The sequence below is a fragment of the Urocitellus parryii genome, chromosome 14 (genome assembly GCF_045843805.1).
Source record: "Urocitellus parryii isolate mUroPar1 chromosome 14, mUroPar1.hap1, whole genome shotgun sequence".
Taxonomy (NCBI): domain Eukaryota; kingdom Metazoa; phylum Chordata; class Mammalia; order Rodentia; family Sciuridae; genus Urocitellus; species Urocitellus parryii.
Genome location: NC_135544.1, coordinates 35,030,337 through 35,046,423, shown reverse-complemented (window position 1 = coordinate 35,046,423; position 16,087 = coordinate 35,030,337). Strand labels below are relative to the sequence as shown.

General features: G+C 31.6%; 1 pseudogene; it reads right to left on the bottom strand.

Moving 5' to 3' along the window:
- Positions 1 to 13,383: 13,383 nt before the first annotated feature.
- On the bottom strand, positions 13,384 to 13,677 carry LOC113175958 (transcription factor BTF3 homolog 4 pseudogene; annotated as a pseudogene).
- Between the last annotated feature and the right edge of the window lie 2,410 nt (positions 13,678 to 16,087).

The following is a 16,087-nucleotide window of genomic DNA, read 5'->3' as shown; positions in this document are numbered from 1 at the left end:
ATAAGCAGTGTTTTCTCTTCCATAGCTGCGAAAACAGGCTTTGTAAGCAACTGATGTTTGTATGTACATGTGCTTCCTACTTGGTGAATGCACTGCCAGATCATCTTGTCATACTCAAGGAGAAACACAGGGGGAAAGTATGCAGAAACCTCAGAATAAAATTAACTATAATCCCTGAAATCTGAGAAATCACCAGAACACTGGTAACAGATAGGACAAGCTTGGGTTTGATTTGAAAACTTCCAAAGACAACAACCATTAAAGAATATATTGTAGATAAAATCATGTTTAATTGTAGAGATTTTACAGACAGGTTTTCATGTCAGCTGCCAGAGCACTAAGTGTTAGAAAACAAGTCTTCTATAATAGAATGAATCAAAATGGTTTAAAGATGAACACAATGATTAACAAGTATGTATTTGATTTAAAAGATCCATACATTGGTACATACATACACACATGCCCAGGCATATTCTATACCCCTATGCTTTCTCATGCTTTCAAACTCTGTGCTCATATGAAGAATTCTTTCTTATATATTTTCCTTTCCCCCTAACTTCAGTATTTATGGTGAATGATAAGCACAGAGGTTATCAGAAACATTTTTGAAAATGATGAAGGTAAGCAATGAAACAAAGTGTTCTTTTTTATTAAGGTTACAGTTTGTGAGCTACTTCTAGTAACCCTGTTATTTTATATGAAACAAATGAAAATAGCACCAAATATATACAAATGACACAGGTTATTACTTCAAATTATTTTATTTTATAGATTATTAATTCAGATTATTTAATGTTTGAATGATGACATATTATTTCTTCAGAAGTATTATATATTGTAGGACAGCTGGCCATCAAAACTTATTAAATTCTCCAGTCCAAAGCATAGGATACAACTCATTTGTTTTATCTCTATATGTGTTATTTAAACCGTTTTCTAGTGGCTAGATATTGTCACTGGGATGTGTGGATCTTAACAATGAACTAAGCATTACATGATTTTCTAATAATCTGTGACTGTTTCATAACATTTATGCCATAGGTTATCAGAAAATGGTATTAATGTTCTTTCTCAAAATAACATTCATAAAACTCTCAAATTGCTTTTTAGCTCAACCTTTTATTTGATACATTCAGATAATGCTTATTGGAGTTTTCTTTTGTCAAAATTGAGACATTTGAGTTTACCCTAAGCTGTATCAGAAAAGTAGGGCAGCTTTTATATCCAAGAGACATAGGGATATAAAAACAGTACAGTGTGCCTCTTTGTCACTGTATTCATCATCAGCTCCTTCTTCTAACTTGCACACTCACAGGTGTCTCTGTCCTCTTCCCTAATGTGGCCCAAACATCTGGGGCAGTGCTTGTCACCTACTAGTGATTTTCTATCTCTCATATATGTAGATGAGAAGCTACTGGGAACATTTCTGAGAACTACAGATGTAAGCAATGAAACAAGTTTTCCTCTATATTTTTAAGGGTACACTTTGAGAGCTACTTCTAATAATCCTGTTAATTTGTATAAAACAAATGCAAACAGTATCAAATATATATGATATCACTGGGTCAGGTGTGCCTCTCTCTGTTTCTACTAATATATTCCTTTAAAAATACACATAAAGGAATTTATGTATGAATAATTTACTAGCCTCTAATTCTAAATTAAAATATGAATCTAAATACAAATATTACCTTTTTGGACTTTACATAGAATTAGTCTTTTTGTTCCTCACAACAACAGCAAATGTGTCACCCCAGCTCTGTCCTACATTTAGTTAGTTAATAGCTCTGACAACTACAGGTTGTCTTCATCAAAGTTACACCCTGGCTGCTGAGTTTGAAGATCTCAGATTCAGCAATCTTTTATTCTTCTAATTACCAGACTCCTACTGTTGAACCAACTTTCTAAGTATTTACTTACTAATGTACCACATTCCAAATTAGTTTGAAAAAAAGACAAATCTTTCTTTATGAAGTCTTCTCAAATCCTTTTGGAAGCCAGGTAAATATAAGCAAATTCATATGCAGTTGAATTTTACTTTTATTTCCACTTCATTTATTTGTGTTTTTGCTAAGAAATTTGTTTTTCATTTAAAGTGTGTCAAGATTGTCCAATTTCAAGGAAGTGTAGCATTGTGCACATCTCATGTTTCCTCATTTTCCATTAATTTTAATGAAAATGTAAATTAGTTTAATAAATAAACACCAAGAACATTTTTGAAGGGGATGGTACTGGCAGAAAATACACCAATTTAGAATGCAAACAGGGAGATAACTTGAAGGCTTTGCTTTCTCCAGTTTCTTTAATACCGTTTGTCTCATTCTAAGCTTCTTCCCCCTAAAACACTGTCTCCCTTAGGTGACTGAATGACAGCTGGTATAACCCTACCTTCCATAGTACAAGTTCTGACACAGTCACTGACATACTCTACAGTAGTAATTTTCAACCTTGCAGCATGAAATCCAAAATCAGTATGGTTGATTAAACCATCTTTATTATTATTATTATTTCTAAAACCAGAACATTATAGTATAGGATGGAATGGGTTAGACTAGACTAGTATGAAAGAGAGTTTGAAATATCAGGATACAGCTATGTAGTTAGGCTAAGGCACTGCTTCATTAAATAATTGCTTGAGTTGATTAATATATATGTATCATGGAGTTAACAAGGAGAATGTTGCTCTTAACAAAAAAACCTATGAATATGGGCTTTAACATTTCCTTGAACTTCCTGAAATTATATGTATATTAGTGGTTATATATATTTCATATATACATGATTATATATACAGAAAAAACATGGTACAAATGTGTAAATATACAGTATATGCATAGACATGTCCATTCTTGTTAGAAAAGTTTATGACTGGGAGTGGTTGTGCCCACCTGTAATTCCAGTGACTTGGGAGGCTGAGTTAGGAGGATCACAAGTTTGATGTCAGCCTCAGCATTTTAGCCAGACCCTGTCTCAAAATAAAAAATAAAAAGCGTTGGGGATGTGGCCCAGAGATATAGCACCCCTGGGTTCAAGTTTCTGTACAAAAAGGAAAAAAAAGTTTATGAATCAGAAATTTCTAGGGGTAATTGGTATCCAATAGGCTTTGGCTCCTTTTTATACCACAGAAAATCATATTTTGCTGGTTTATTTTTGAGAAAATATTAAAATAATTTTTGAACTCTATGAGCTTGCAGGAAAAAAAAACTTATTAAGGTAATGCCTTCCTTGTGACTTAAAATTCAAGAACTTGTTGGATATCTTTTATATCTATTTCATCTCATTGAACCTGAGAGATTTTCTGATTTATAATTAACATTAATTTAAAAATATATATTTATATTTAGGTGAAGATGGACACAATACTTTTATTTTTTATTTTTATGTGGTGCTGAGGGTTGAACCCAGTGCCTCACATGTGCTAGGTGAGCACTCTACCACTGAGCCCCAAGCCCAGCCTGAGACCCCTATAATTTAATGTGAATTTTTGAAGTCCTCGATATTGGACATAGTTCTAGTTGATTTTATGATCCTTACATAAACTGTGGTAGGGGAGGATTTATCATCCCCATATGAGGAAACAGAGGCTCAGTGAGTTTATGTCTGTTCATTTGCACACACACACTCACCAGCCTGGAACCAGACAAAGCTGGATATAGAATCTATGTCTTCTCAATATAAGATCAATGTGTTTTCTGGGATGCATGTGAAATAAATGGGTTTCTAAGGGAGGAAATACTTTCATTGTGGCTGTCATGCTTGTTGCACATTCCATGTTTAGGTTGTAATTATTGCCACTCAATCAGGTGGGTGCACCGCTCCACTTCATACCCCACCTCCAGGGTATCTGTTAGTTTATTGTGGAACTAGTACACATTCAAATGTAAAAAGGAGCTCCGCTAGAAATTACTATGATCCCCCGAAAATCTGGTTAGATGGCTACCACAAATGACCCTGAAGTGTTTTGTTGATTCTCTTTAGGATGTCTTCGAGCTATAAGAAGAGCAAAGCTTTACTTGCATTTTCTGGTTTTATTATTTGGATAACTCATTTTGTAATGTATTTATATGTGAACTTACTAGTGCAATTCTATAGTTTTCTTCTGGTGAAATGTGTCCTAGTTTCAAGATGTCTTAATAAAATAACCTTAAGAAATCATAAAAGAATTAGCTACCTGTAAATACTTGATTCATTGACATATGATCATTGTATCCAAGAATTATTCTAACTTACAGTATAGATGTTTTAGGAAATTACTGAATGAGTTTAATTAGGAATTCCATATAATTTTCTTCATTAATTTTAAAGATAATATGAGTCATTATCATATTGAGGATAATTATTGGAGTAAAAAGAAAAGGCTTGATTCTTGGCTATGTGATTCAATAACTTCAAAATTTCAGAATAACTAATTTATGTCTTAAATCCTGATTGTTCTCATTTATAAAAGTATAAACTAGTTTCCTCTATAACTACTTTGGAGAAATGCTATAAATACTAAATAAGATCGTATGCAAGATCTTTGGAAACCTTAAAGTACTTATAAAATGTATGTGTATATGTTGTATATGTATATTTACAAATATGTGAAGCTTTTATGTCTTCTTTCATATACATTAAAGTTTGAATTCTTTTCATATATAGTAGAATTTTAGCTCACACACTTTACAACTTAAAATAAACATATACAAATTCCCCTAATAATTATTTTAAAAACCCATCAAGAATAACTTACTTCATGTGGATGTGTTCTAAAAATGTCCTGAAGATGGCACAATAAGTACATTTTGGTGGAAACATTATGAAAGTAGAGGTTATATGAAAAATATATTTGAGGTTAAAATACTAAATTTAAAATAAGCCTTTTCTAAGTTTGTGGAAAAGAAATTTTCTGAGCCTTTTAACCAATGCCCATTGTTTTAATGTTACAGAAATCATTTGTTTGATTGTGCCTTCAGGAGTACTACAAACAGGTAGCTAGTCAGAAAACCGATATAGTCAGATGTTACTGACAAAAGTCAGGTTAGTTTATGTTGTACAGTTTTATCAATAAATTTACCCTTGCAATCGTAAAACATCTGATAAGCTCATCTGTTATCTTCTGCATAATGTACAATCTGCATCTAAATGCCAGTTTTTATTAGACACATTATGGGGATAAAACCTGGCAGAGAAAAGAAATTAGTTGAAAAATAACAGTTTTATTAAAATGTAAAATTTGGTAGGACTTACTAATAGAAAAGAAATATTTGCAAGTTTCATTATTTCTGTGGGATCAAATGCTTATGTTTTTAAAAAATATACTACATTATGCCAGCTGTATATTCCACAAAGCTAAAGTAGAATGTATGAAACTACAGATAGTAGAAAAATGGGTTCCTTGGGAAATACATGGTGTGAAAATATATCTGCTGTGTTTGAGTATGAGAGGTCATGGCTTTCAGCCATTTCTTTAACTTGCCTGTTTCTACATGAATCACACATATATTAAACACTTAGTGTTCATAGTGTAAACTTTTGCCTATTAAGAGTTTAAAATCTGAATATGATCCATAATATATTTACATGTATATACATAAAATATTAAGCACAAAGTTATATAGGGATTTATTGTGAACCCATTATCCATATAAACTCTCTTGCAATGTGTTGAATAAGTACATAAATTAAAAATTACTTCTTACAAGTAGATTCATTTGTGACTGATTGGAGGGAAGAAGTAATATTTTTTATTGATGTTGGCAAGCTGTCTCTCACAGGAAGGGAAATTCTTTAACTTAGTTGTTGAAAACTGAACTTTAGCTCCAAGAAGTCTTCCATTTGATAAGATTAGAATTTAATGATTTATTATTGTATTCTGACAGTACTGAAAACCTAGAGGGTTTTAGGAATTTTGACGATTCTGACTAATTATAAATTTATTCTGTTCTATGTCAATATTCTAAGACCTCTAGAATTGTTTTTGACAGGAAAAGTGATGTAACTTTGGCCATTAGTAAATCATAGAAATGTCAGTATAATCTTTTCAGTTTAGATGGATTGTTAAAAAATTAAATTGATATGAAGTAGAGCATTTGGAGCTTTAACAGCTTATAAATTAGGAACTGAAAATCTTGACATTGGTCTTGAAATTTTTTCTTGTGGTCTGTTTTTTTTTTTAATTTTTTTTTTAGTTGTAGTTGGACACAATACTTTTATTTTATTTATTTATTTTTATGTTGTTCTGAGGATCAAACCCAGTGCCTCACACGTGCTAGGCAAGTGCTCTACCGCTGGGCCACAACTCCAACCTGTTGTGTTTTCTTTTTGAATAAACTGTTTGCTTATTTGAATATTTTAGTAGACTTTTATGTTCATAAATCTTAAATAATGAAAGTAGAAATATAAGTGTAGAAAATTATATATGTTATGCTTACAAAGAAATTGTCATAAGTTATCAAGGATCAGTTAATGGTTCAAAATGTCTAAATACTTTCCAGTTATCAATAATGCTTCAATTTTTTGTATGTCAATATATGTTTATAAAAAAAGGGAGGCTTTTTTGTATGTGCTTGTGCATAGGCAGAACATTTCAGAAAGCCAGTGACCCTTACCCATCTCTCCACTCTGTATCCTGATCTTCTTCTAATGCCTCACTTTGAACCATTCAGGTTATTTTGACCATGTTCATATAAAGAGTCAATCCACATATTCCTGAATATACTATACCACTTCTGTTAAATTTTAAAAACAATCCATTCATACATTTGTCTAAGTGATCTTCTTTAGTGTGCTTTTCACTGTTTGTCTTCATTTAAAAAGAAATTTATCTTAAATTGATTAAATTTAGCAAAATGGATAAACACATGAAGCAAACAAGAAATAAACCGAGAGAGAGAAAGAGAGAGAGAGAGAGAGAGAGAGAGAGAGAGAGAGAGAGAGAGAGAGAGAGGGAGGTGTGGAGAGAGGAGGGAAAAAGTGAAAAAGAAATCCTGCTATTTTTAGTTTAATCTGACAGAATCTCAGAGTTAGTCCATTGTTTGAAAAATTCTCAAAAGAATGTGATATCTTATTTTATAAGAGTATGGCTTTCAGTCATAATGTTCATATTTCATTGGATTTGCTCATTTATTTCACTGTAGAGTATTATTTTGTAAACTTGTCAAAGTTGTAAAATGCTTCTGTCTTGATTTAGCATGGCCAATAGTTGTTAAAATGGGTTGATTAGGACCTTTTCTTTCACAATAGTTCCAAACAGTTTATTAATATGTTTAATAAATTCTGAGATTTGCAGTCTAGATCCTGTATTTCAGAGAACTGTTGTGTGTCAACCCAAAGAAGATTCATGGATCCATCTATGTTGAAAGTATCAATAAATATTTGTGAATATAAGGTTGATCTAATGCTCAGAATTAATGAAAACTAGTGGAAATAATTCAGAGGACACTGATTTGGAGTGGTGATATTTTATTATAATTAGTTGTTCATATTTTTCTAGTTGCATAGATTTTGAAACTTGATTTTCTCGTTATAACATAGGAGATAGTATTAAATGAGATCAAGTCATTTATCACTCTGAATAAAATCATGTTTGTTTTCTAGTAGCATGCTTTCATAAAACATTGTTCTTCAGGGATCATAGAAAAAACACATATAACAACATTTCAGACATTTGAAGAAAGAACGTAGTAAACTTCAAAGTATTAGAAAATTTACTACCTTTCCTTTATTTTTATCATTTGCTCTGAAATTTTATAAAAGATAGTTATTACTGTATTTGAAAACTTTTTTTGGTTAGTTTGCTTATTCTGTAATATTGAACTTGTGCTTTTACTTATAGTTCTCTAAAAAGTAGCAATCTATAAATAAGTATATTTATAGTGTCTAAGGCCACCTATCTTTTAGAGAGTATGCTGTCTTCAGTTCCAAAAAACTTTAAAACAGTAATTATTACAATAATTTAGATGTGGCATTATGTGAACAGAAGACTCCACAAATGATTACTAAAGGTTTCTTACAGCTTTAGGAGTGTGTGGTTTTCTGAATGAAGTTTGGGTGTTCCCCAAGCAATAATGTTAGTCATGGTAAGTTAAATTATTCATGTGAGCTATCTTCTTATCATGTCCAAATATCAGTGTTAGCATGTATTAAACCATGGAATATCAATGCCATGCCCTTTGGCAGACACAAAAAATGGTGAGTTGAAAGAAAGTTGACTTCATATTTGTTAGGATGTCAGTGTGCTCAGTAAAGGGGTCTGGGATTCAGTTTCATATTTATATCTTTATATTTATTTGTATAAATATTATACATACATATCTTTATGAAGACTCTAAATCATCCTCAATTTCTTTTAGTAGCACTTCTGAGAGAATGTTAGGGACTCCAAAGACAGATTCATAAAGGGCAGTTTCTGCCACAGTTGGATCACTGCCACAGTATTACTTTGGTGGCTTGGATGTTTGCTGCCAGGAATGGTGCAAAGGTCCTCCTGGTGGCTTTGCTCACTCCCTCTACCTTCTCTTGCTGTTCCTCCTTCTCACCCACACCAAACCAGTTGAATATTCCTCAAACACTGCTCCTATCAGGACCCATATGGGTGAAGGTTATTTTCTTTTGGCCCAGGCAGTAAGCTTGTTTAACCTAATCTATTTTCCTTTTCATTTTAAGTAAGAAAATTAAGAGTGAAACTCATAGCATGGCCAAGTAATCACTGACCAGCTGTTGTTTCAAGTACTGTGGAGCCCACTTCCGTCTGTTTCATTAAATTCATTAAGTTCATTAAATTCATCAAGCAGACTGTGCTTTGTTTTATTTCTTGATACCTAATTCTGTGTCTTATTTTACTGTGTACACTAATTCACATGCTTGTGAAAATAGGTGCAGTGTGACTGCTAACGAATATAGCTCAGCATTTTGCTCAGGGACTTTAAATATTTCCCACTTTTCTTCTCTATCAATTCTGAGTTTCTCTTCGTGATGGGTAAGAAAGTTAAGGAGTAGGACCAGGCTCGGTGGATGTAATCCTAGCAGCTCAGGAGGCTGAGACAGGAGAATCATGAGTCAAAGCCAGCCTCAGCAATGGTGAGGCGCTAAGCAACTCATTGATACTGTGTCTCTAAATAAAATTCAAAATAGGTTCTGGGGATGTAGCTCAGTGGTTGAGTGCCCCTGAGTTCAATTCCCAGTACCAAAAAAAAAAGAAGAAAGTCAAGGAGTAAAGGTGAATTTGATATTCCAATCGTTATTTTTGCTTGAGCTATCTATTCCCTTATTAATAGAGCCCATGGACAGTCACTTGATAAACAGGGTTCAAGCATTTCAGCTACCAAGAAAACCTATAATTTTATAGCCTTCTTATTTTGAAAAGCACAGTTTTAAATATCAGGATTTAGAAAAAATTTTTAACATTAATCATGAATATATGCTGTAATGTGGCTTAATAAGAACTACTACTATGTATAATGTTACTAAAACTCTTTATATTTATTTTGCATATTCAAAATGCAAGCTTACACCAAAATAAAATAACTATCTAGTTAATAATGTAAAAAAATCCTGTGCTAAGGGATGCTTGGGAGATGAAGTTTCTTACATGCTGTTGATTTGAATGTATTTATTCTGGAAAGCACTTTGAAAATGCACATCAAGATCTTAAAAAATGCTTATATCCCTTAACCCATAGTCTCATTTCTTGAAATCTATATTAAGGATATAATCAGAGAATATGTCACATGTGTATATTAATATTTTTTCTAGTTGTTGAAAAATTTTATAAGTCTCTAAATGCTAAAAACCAAAGGTAAACATACTTTGGTATGTTTTGATGATGGTGGATTTTGTAATCATGAAAAATATAATTTTAAAAAGGAATTGAAGATATTTAATTATATGAGAAAATGTAACATTACATTAAAAAACAGGCACAGAACTACATACACTTAATGATTCCAATTTAATGAATTGAATAAAAAAATGTTATGTAGCTATGTTGAAATAACAATGGAAACAAATACACAGAAATAATAAAATCAATTGATGGACTTGATGGTGATTCAAAAATATTTTTATATATTTAATATTAAGGGATTTCTCAATGTAAAAATGAAGACCACAGGACATATAGAAACTACTAAAGTATTAAAATAACCAACAGTTATTTTTTGACCATTGAAAGCACCAGATTCTGCTCTAGCCAAATTGAACTTGTATTATCAATCTTGTTATAGCATTTTCACACAGCACCATCAAAGAACAACAAAACCCACTTCATCTGTTCAGACACCTTTACTTTATTTGAGCCATCAGGAGAGTTGAGGTGCATGCCTCTGTGAGAAGCCCTCCCTGACCCCTTTCAGGTCAGGTCATATGCTCTTTCTCTATACTCCCATTGCATGTGCCACATTACTTTATAATGATATTAAAATGCAGTTGATTTCCTTGACTAAATTCACCATTGGATTGTTGCTTTGTAGTTCTTTTAGGTCTAGAATATGTTCCATCACCACATTCTTAGTATTTTAGTACTTTTTAGCACAATGACTGGCACACAAATGATTCAATTAATGTTTGTAGACTGAACAATGTTTATAATGATGCATAGCAGTGTACACATGCAGAGTGAAGTGTTATCTTGAGTCAGAGTTTGCATTAAACTCCTGATTTTAGGGGCTGGTGTTGTGGCTCACTGGTAGAGCACTTGCCTGGCATGAGGCACTGGGTTCAAATCTTGGCACCATGTGCAAATAAATAAAATAAAGGTCCATCAACAACTAAAAAATATTTTTAAAAAACTCCTGACTATATTTTGTTCTAAATTGCTGGAAATTTCTGTCTAAGCAGTCTGGAGTCTATATATAAAATATATACATATCAACTACTGTGGTTCAAAGTTGTTTTACATAATTATAAATATAATACATTAAGTTAGTTATTTTACATTTGAGATATATTTTTCAATAATAAATTTAAGCTTTTTAATCAATTTGAATAACTACATTTAAGCTTTCAAAAGTAGAGATGTTATTTATAGGCTTTAACAAATTTTGCCACATTTTTAGGATTTGTTATAAAATATAAAATGCATTGGAACTAAACTTCTCAACCCAAATCACAGTAATGTTTCATAAATTTATTTGGTAAGGTTATTCATTATTTTGTGTGAGAAAGACAGTTGTCATGGTAATAGCTTAAAATTAACTGAAACACAATCCTGGTCACGTTTACTGCAGCAGGTGAATCTGCTCTTCTGCAATGCATTTTCCTAGTTTAAATATAACTGCAGCAAAGTACAAAGAATTAAAATGAATATTTAGGAGTACTTTCATGATAGGTATAAAATTAAGCTTTGAAAATTCCCAAATTTGGAGAGCCATTTCTATTAGCATATCCAAATATTCCTGTGAGTTATTTTTCCATAAAATGCAGATTTTCTTCAGAATGATCCAGGGCAATGCAACTGGACTTTAGTCTAATATTCAGAGAAGAGTTGATAAGTGGCTGAGATGGCTTTGCCTTGAGAAGAAGGCAAACAGATAAGGTCATTTCTGTGGACAAAACATGTTATCTTTGATTCCCTACTCATGCTATGTGGTTTGTCATAATTTGCCAAGATGTTAATTAGGTGACAGAATTAGTGAACATGCTTTCATGGAAGAATGGCAGATGCTAAAAACAATAAAAAAGGCAGTACCTGAGCCCGAGTAATTCCACTATTGTACATTCAGACACTTTTGAATTCAGTGGAATTCCTGCTAGGAAATGATTTTTTTTTCTTACTGAATGGATCATTAAAAAGTCCATTTACTACAACAAAATGCATGTTTTTGAATGTGTATATATGTGAGTTTGTAGATCTGTTTTCTCTTCAACTTGAATTTCATTGATATAATTTGAAAAGAGTGGAACCTATTTCTTAATAACAAGTAGGTTATTTTTGTTGTTGTTGTTTTAGGTTGTTATGGTCAGATAAGAAATGGCAAAACCCATTGCCTATAGATTTCTGTGTGGGGAAAATTTAAATGTAGTTGTTTCTAAATCTGTAATGTATGTAATATTTTTTTTTCTTTTTGGAAAAGTTTAGTGATCTCATTGCTGTATTTTCAGAAATATACTGAACATCTTATAGTAGTGTCATCCTAGTATTTTAGAGCCAAATCTTCAAAGCAAATCAGGCTTGTATGTAAAATATGTGCATATTTTGAACTGTTGCATAAAACACAAGCACGTTATGTGTTTCACAAAAGCTCAACTACTTGTTTAATAATATACCAATTGCTGATATTTAAAAATTAAGATGTAAATCAAAAATAGATTTCTGCAGCAAAAAGTTGGAATATAATGTACATTTTAATTTCAAGAAAGCTTAAATATTAACAAAATATATTCTTAGAGGTTTCATTTATAAGGGAATTTAGCTACTTTTAAACAAATGTCCAGAAATCCTAACAAATTCATATATAACCTTATCCATGTGACACTAAATGTCTGAATAAACAAAATTGAGTACTAAATAGGTATTATTTTTCCCATGTGACATGAAATGGGAAAATTTAGTAAAATCTAGTGATTTTTCATTTTATTACCGAGTATTTAAATGAGGTTCTGTGTTTGGTGTGTAATTGTTAGTAATGAAATATAGACAAAGTAGATGATATATTTTTTTAAATTGTCTAACTCTCTGTACTCTCCAAAAAGGAAGAAAGATATCAAACCTAAGTCCTAAGTGTTACTTTTGAGCCCACAGCTTTCTGTTATACAGTAAAAATAATGATTTCTCTAACAGTTCAATCATTAAAAATAAATTTAAATGTTGATTTTCACAATTACAAATACATGCAATTTAACTAATAATTAAATGGAAATATTAACAAAGGCTCTGCACAGTTGATGATCTCTTTTGAGGTAATCTGTCTCAGTGTGTAAACCTTATTTAAAAATTGTTTTGCAGGTATACCTTTTCTTACAAGTGAAATGAATTATTTGAAAAATATTAAAGTACAATTTTCTATTTTGTTTTTTTAAATGAATAATTATTTGCAACATATTAGCATATTAACCATAGCAGAATAAATTTATTGTGGGAATAGTACTCCCCAATAGAGTTGCAGCAGTCCTTTCTACTTTATGCTTTATGTCTCTGTTCTTTTTTAAAAAACTGCATCAATAGTTTATGTATGACCAAAAGAATAGACCCTGGGAAGGAGTGCAAAATGAAAAATAAAATGACAGAAAAATGTTGAACAAACAGCGTTATTAGCATACAAAATATCTATATTACTGAGCTAGTAACAGGTTATGTTCTCTGTGTCTGTACTACTTTGGAACCACATAGCTGATTCCTTTAATCTAGTCCATGCCAGATTCAAAATACTAAAAATAAATAAATAAATAATAAAATTATTTAGCTTAATTCTTTGATGCTTCATCAAAGAAAATTCTCATTTTTTATGAGATCTGGGACATTGTCATCCTCTTCATCAATGTCATCTGGTTTTGGTGCTTTACTGTCCAACGCATGCTGTGGGAACCATTAAGCTATCTTTCTAAGGCTTGTTAAGCTGTCAGCACCAAACTGACTTAATATTCCAAAAACATTTGTGTGATTGGTTCGGCTTCTGCATGACCAGTACTTGCAAAGGTATTCACAGACAGGGAAGCTTGGACTTTGAAATGAATAAGTGTCTCTTCAACTTTGATCATGTTCACCTCTTCAATACCAGCTATATTATTCACAGCCAGTTTTTTTAAGAGAACTCTAAAGCTTTTTGTAATTAGATGTAGCAGCTATGCATATTGATGACTACACACCATATCAATATGCAGCTATGCATATTGATGACTACACACCATCTCTTTAGCAGCCCAACTATTAGAACATTCACTTTGAGAAGTTTAATAAGTTCAATGAAAATATAAGTTTAATAAGTGTAATGAAAATTTATCAATATTTTATGGAGTATGTAACCTATGAATTTTCTAATGTTTTCAATTATTTCTCTTTCTCAGTAATATTTTCCAAAACAACAAATTAACTCATGAGTCTGGGTCCTTTATTTTAGAACCGGTATTGTATATGCCTTTTACTATAGTTAAATACTTATAATCACATGATATATAGAACATGTATTCAAATTGATATATGTTTGGAAAAATTCATGCAAAGTTGTATTAGTATGAGATAAAATATGAGTTACATGATTACTGTGATTTGTTTTATATGTATATATATATATAATTATTGAAGATTACTTGCTTCAAATTTGTTTTGCATTATTTATACTTGGTTAACTTTTAGACATGAAAGGCATACATATCCATGGCTTTTTAGAAACTGTAGTAAGCTTGATGTCTATGTATGCTTTATGTTAATGTGAACACAGAAAACCATAGAGCTTATTAGTTTTTTCCCTTTGGAGATAAAGCAGTTGGGTAATGGATAACAAACCACCTGTCTTCTGCTTGGAGAATGTACTCTTGTTGCTTTGTGTTCAAAGAAGCCCTCCTGGTACCCATTGCCATGTTCTATGTTGTAAGTTAATAAAGTTACAGTCTAATGGTCTTTTTGACTAAAGTACACTTCTGAGGCTCTTTTGCCCAAAGGGTCCACACTATTAGTGAAGTCATTCCCAGTGCTCCTTTGATATTTTGCTTTTCTGTCCTTTCTAGTGAGTGAATTAATAACAACAGTGGTATTAACTATTCACTGACAGCAATGGTTCCAGTGCATCCCAATTGGCAGCCACAATTAATACAAGGAAAACTGTAATTTCTCCTGTCATGTTTTACTAAGTTTGCAAAAGCAAAAAGCACAGCAAGACAAAGCAGAAGTCCCATTTTATTAATACAGAAGAATGTATACTGATTATTTTTTTCTTTTTTCATGATAGGCTCTTATTTTGTGGGGTAAACATTTATTCTTAAGACAACATATTCATGTTTCAATTATGTTATCAGTTAAATAATTTATTAAATTTGAGTATTCATTTTACTCCCAGTTTTATCTAAATTTGTTAATGCCTCAGTTTATGAAGAATCATAAATAGTTACATAGATTTATCTTTTTCCAATTTAATCTTATTCTTATTTATTCCTCACTGCTAAGTTTACCCAATAATTATTATTGAGATGATGTTTGGGAATGGCAAAATATGTACTATTGGGTATACAATTTGTGCAACTTGTTTTTCTTATTTTCTTTCTTAAAAGGCATTGAAGAAAATCTGAAGATTTTATAGTATCATATTTATTATATTAATGTGTCTAGCTCTTTAAATTTGTTTTTTTTTCTTCAAGGACATCTCTGTAAATGATAAGCAGTATTCATATTGTATTAAGTGACTATTTGAATATTAACTTTCCTTCCTTTGGGATATAACTAGAATTTTCTTACTTTGTTTCATGACCCATTCATATTTATCTCCCATGTACTCTGTTCCTATAGGGTATTAACTGTCTTCATGTTGGAATGCAGGAATCAATTAAACAGTACTTATTTATACCTCATGTACTGTATGTTCAATACTGTCAAGTCATTTAGTAATCATCCATGAAAATTCCTCTATTCTCTTTTAAGTTGTTGTACTGTTGTTTATCTGTGTTATTCCAATCCACACAGATCCATTATACCTTTCCCATGTAATTTACCTCATTCAACCTAACTTTCTCCCCACCAGTGTTAAATCTCTTCTCTATGAATCTTTTTTTTTTTTTTTTTTTGGTGCCAGGAATTGAATGCGGGGACACTTAACCACTGAGCCACATCCCCAGTACTTTTTATTTTGAGACGGTCTCACTAAGTTTCTCAGGGCCTGTAAGTTGCTGAGACTAGCTTTGAACCTGTGTTCCTCCTGTCTTGCCTTCTGAGCTGCTGGGACTACAGGTACAGGGCACTGTGCCTGGTTTCTTTATGAATCTTGAAGGTGAGTAGTGGTATATTTTTCATCTTTTCTATGCTGCTAGGCTCATAAAGTTGCATTTTAATTATTACTATTGTGTAAATTACACAGTGAATATTGAGACTTTGCTCCTAATAATCATATGAGGAATTGTTATCTAAATTTTGTTTTCATTTGAATTTTAAGAATCACATTATAAAATTGCTGGCCTATAA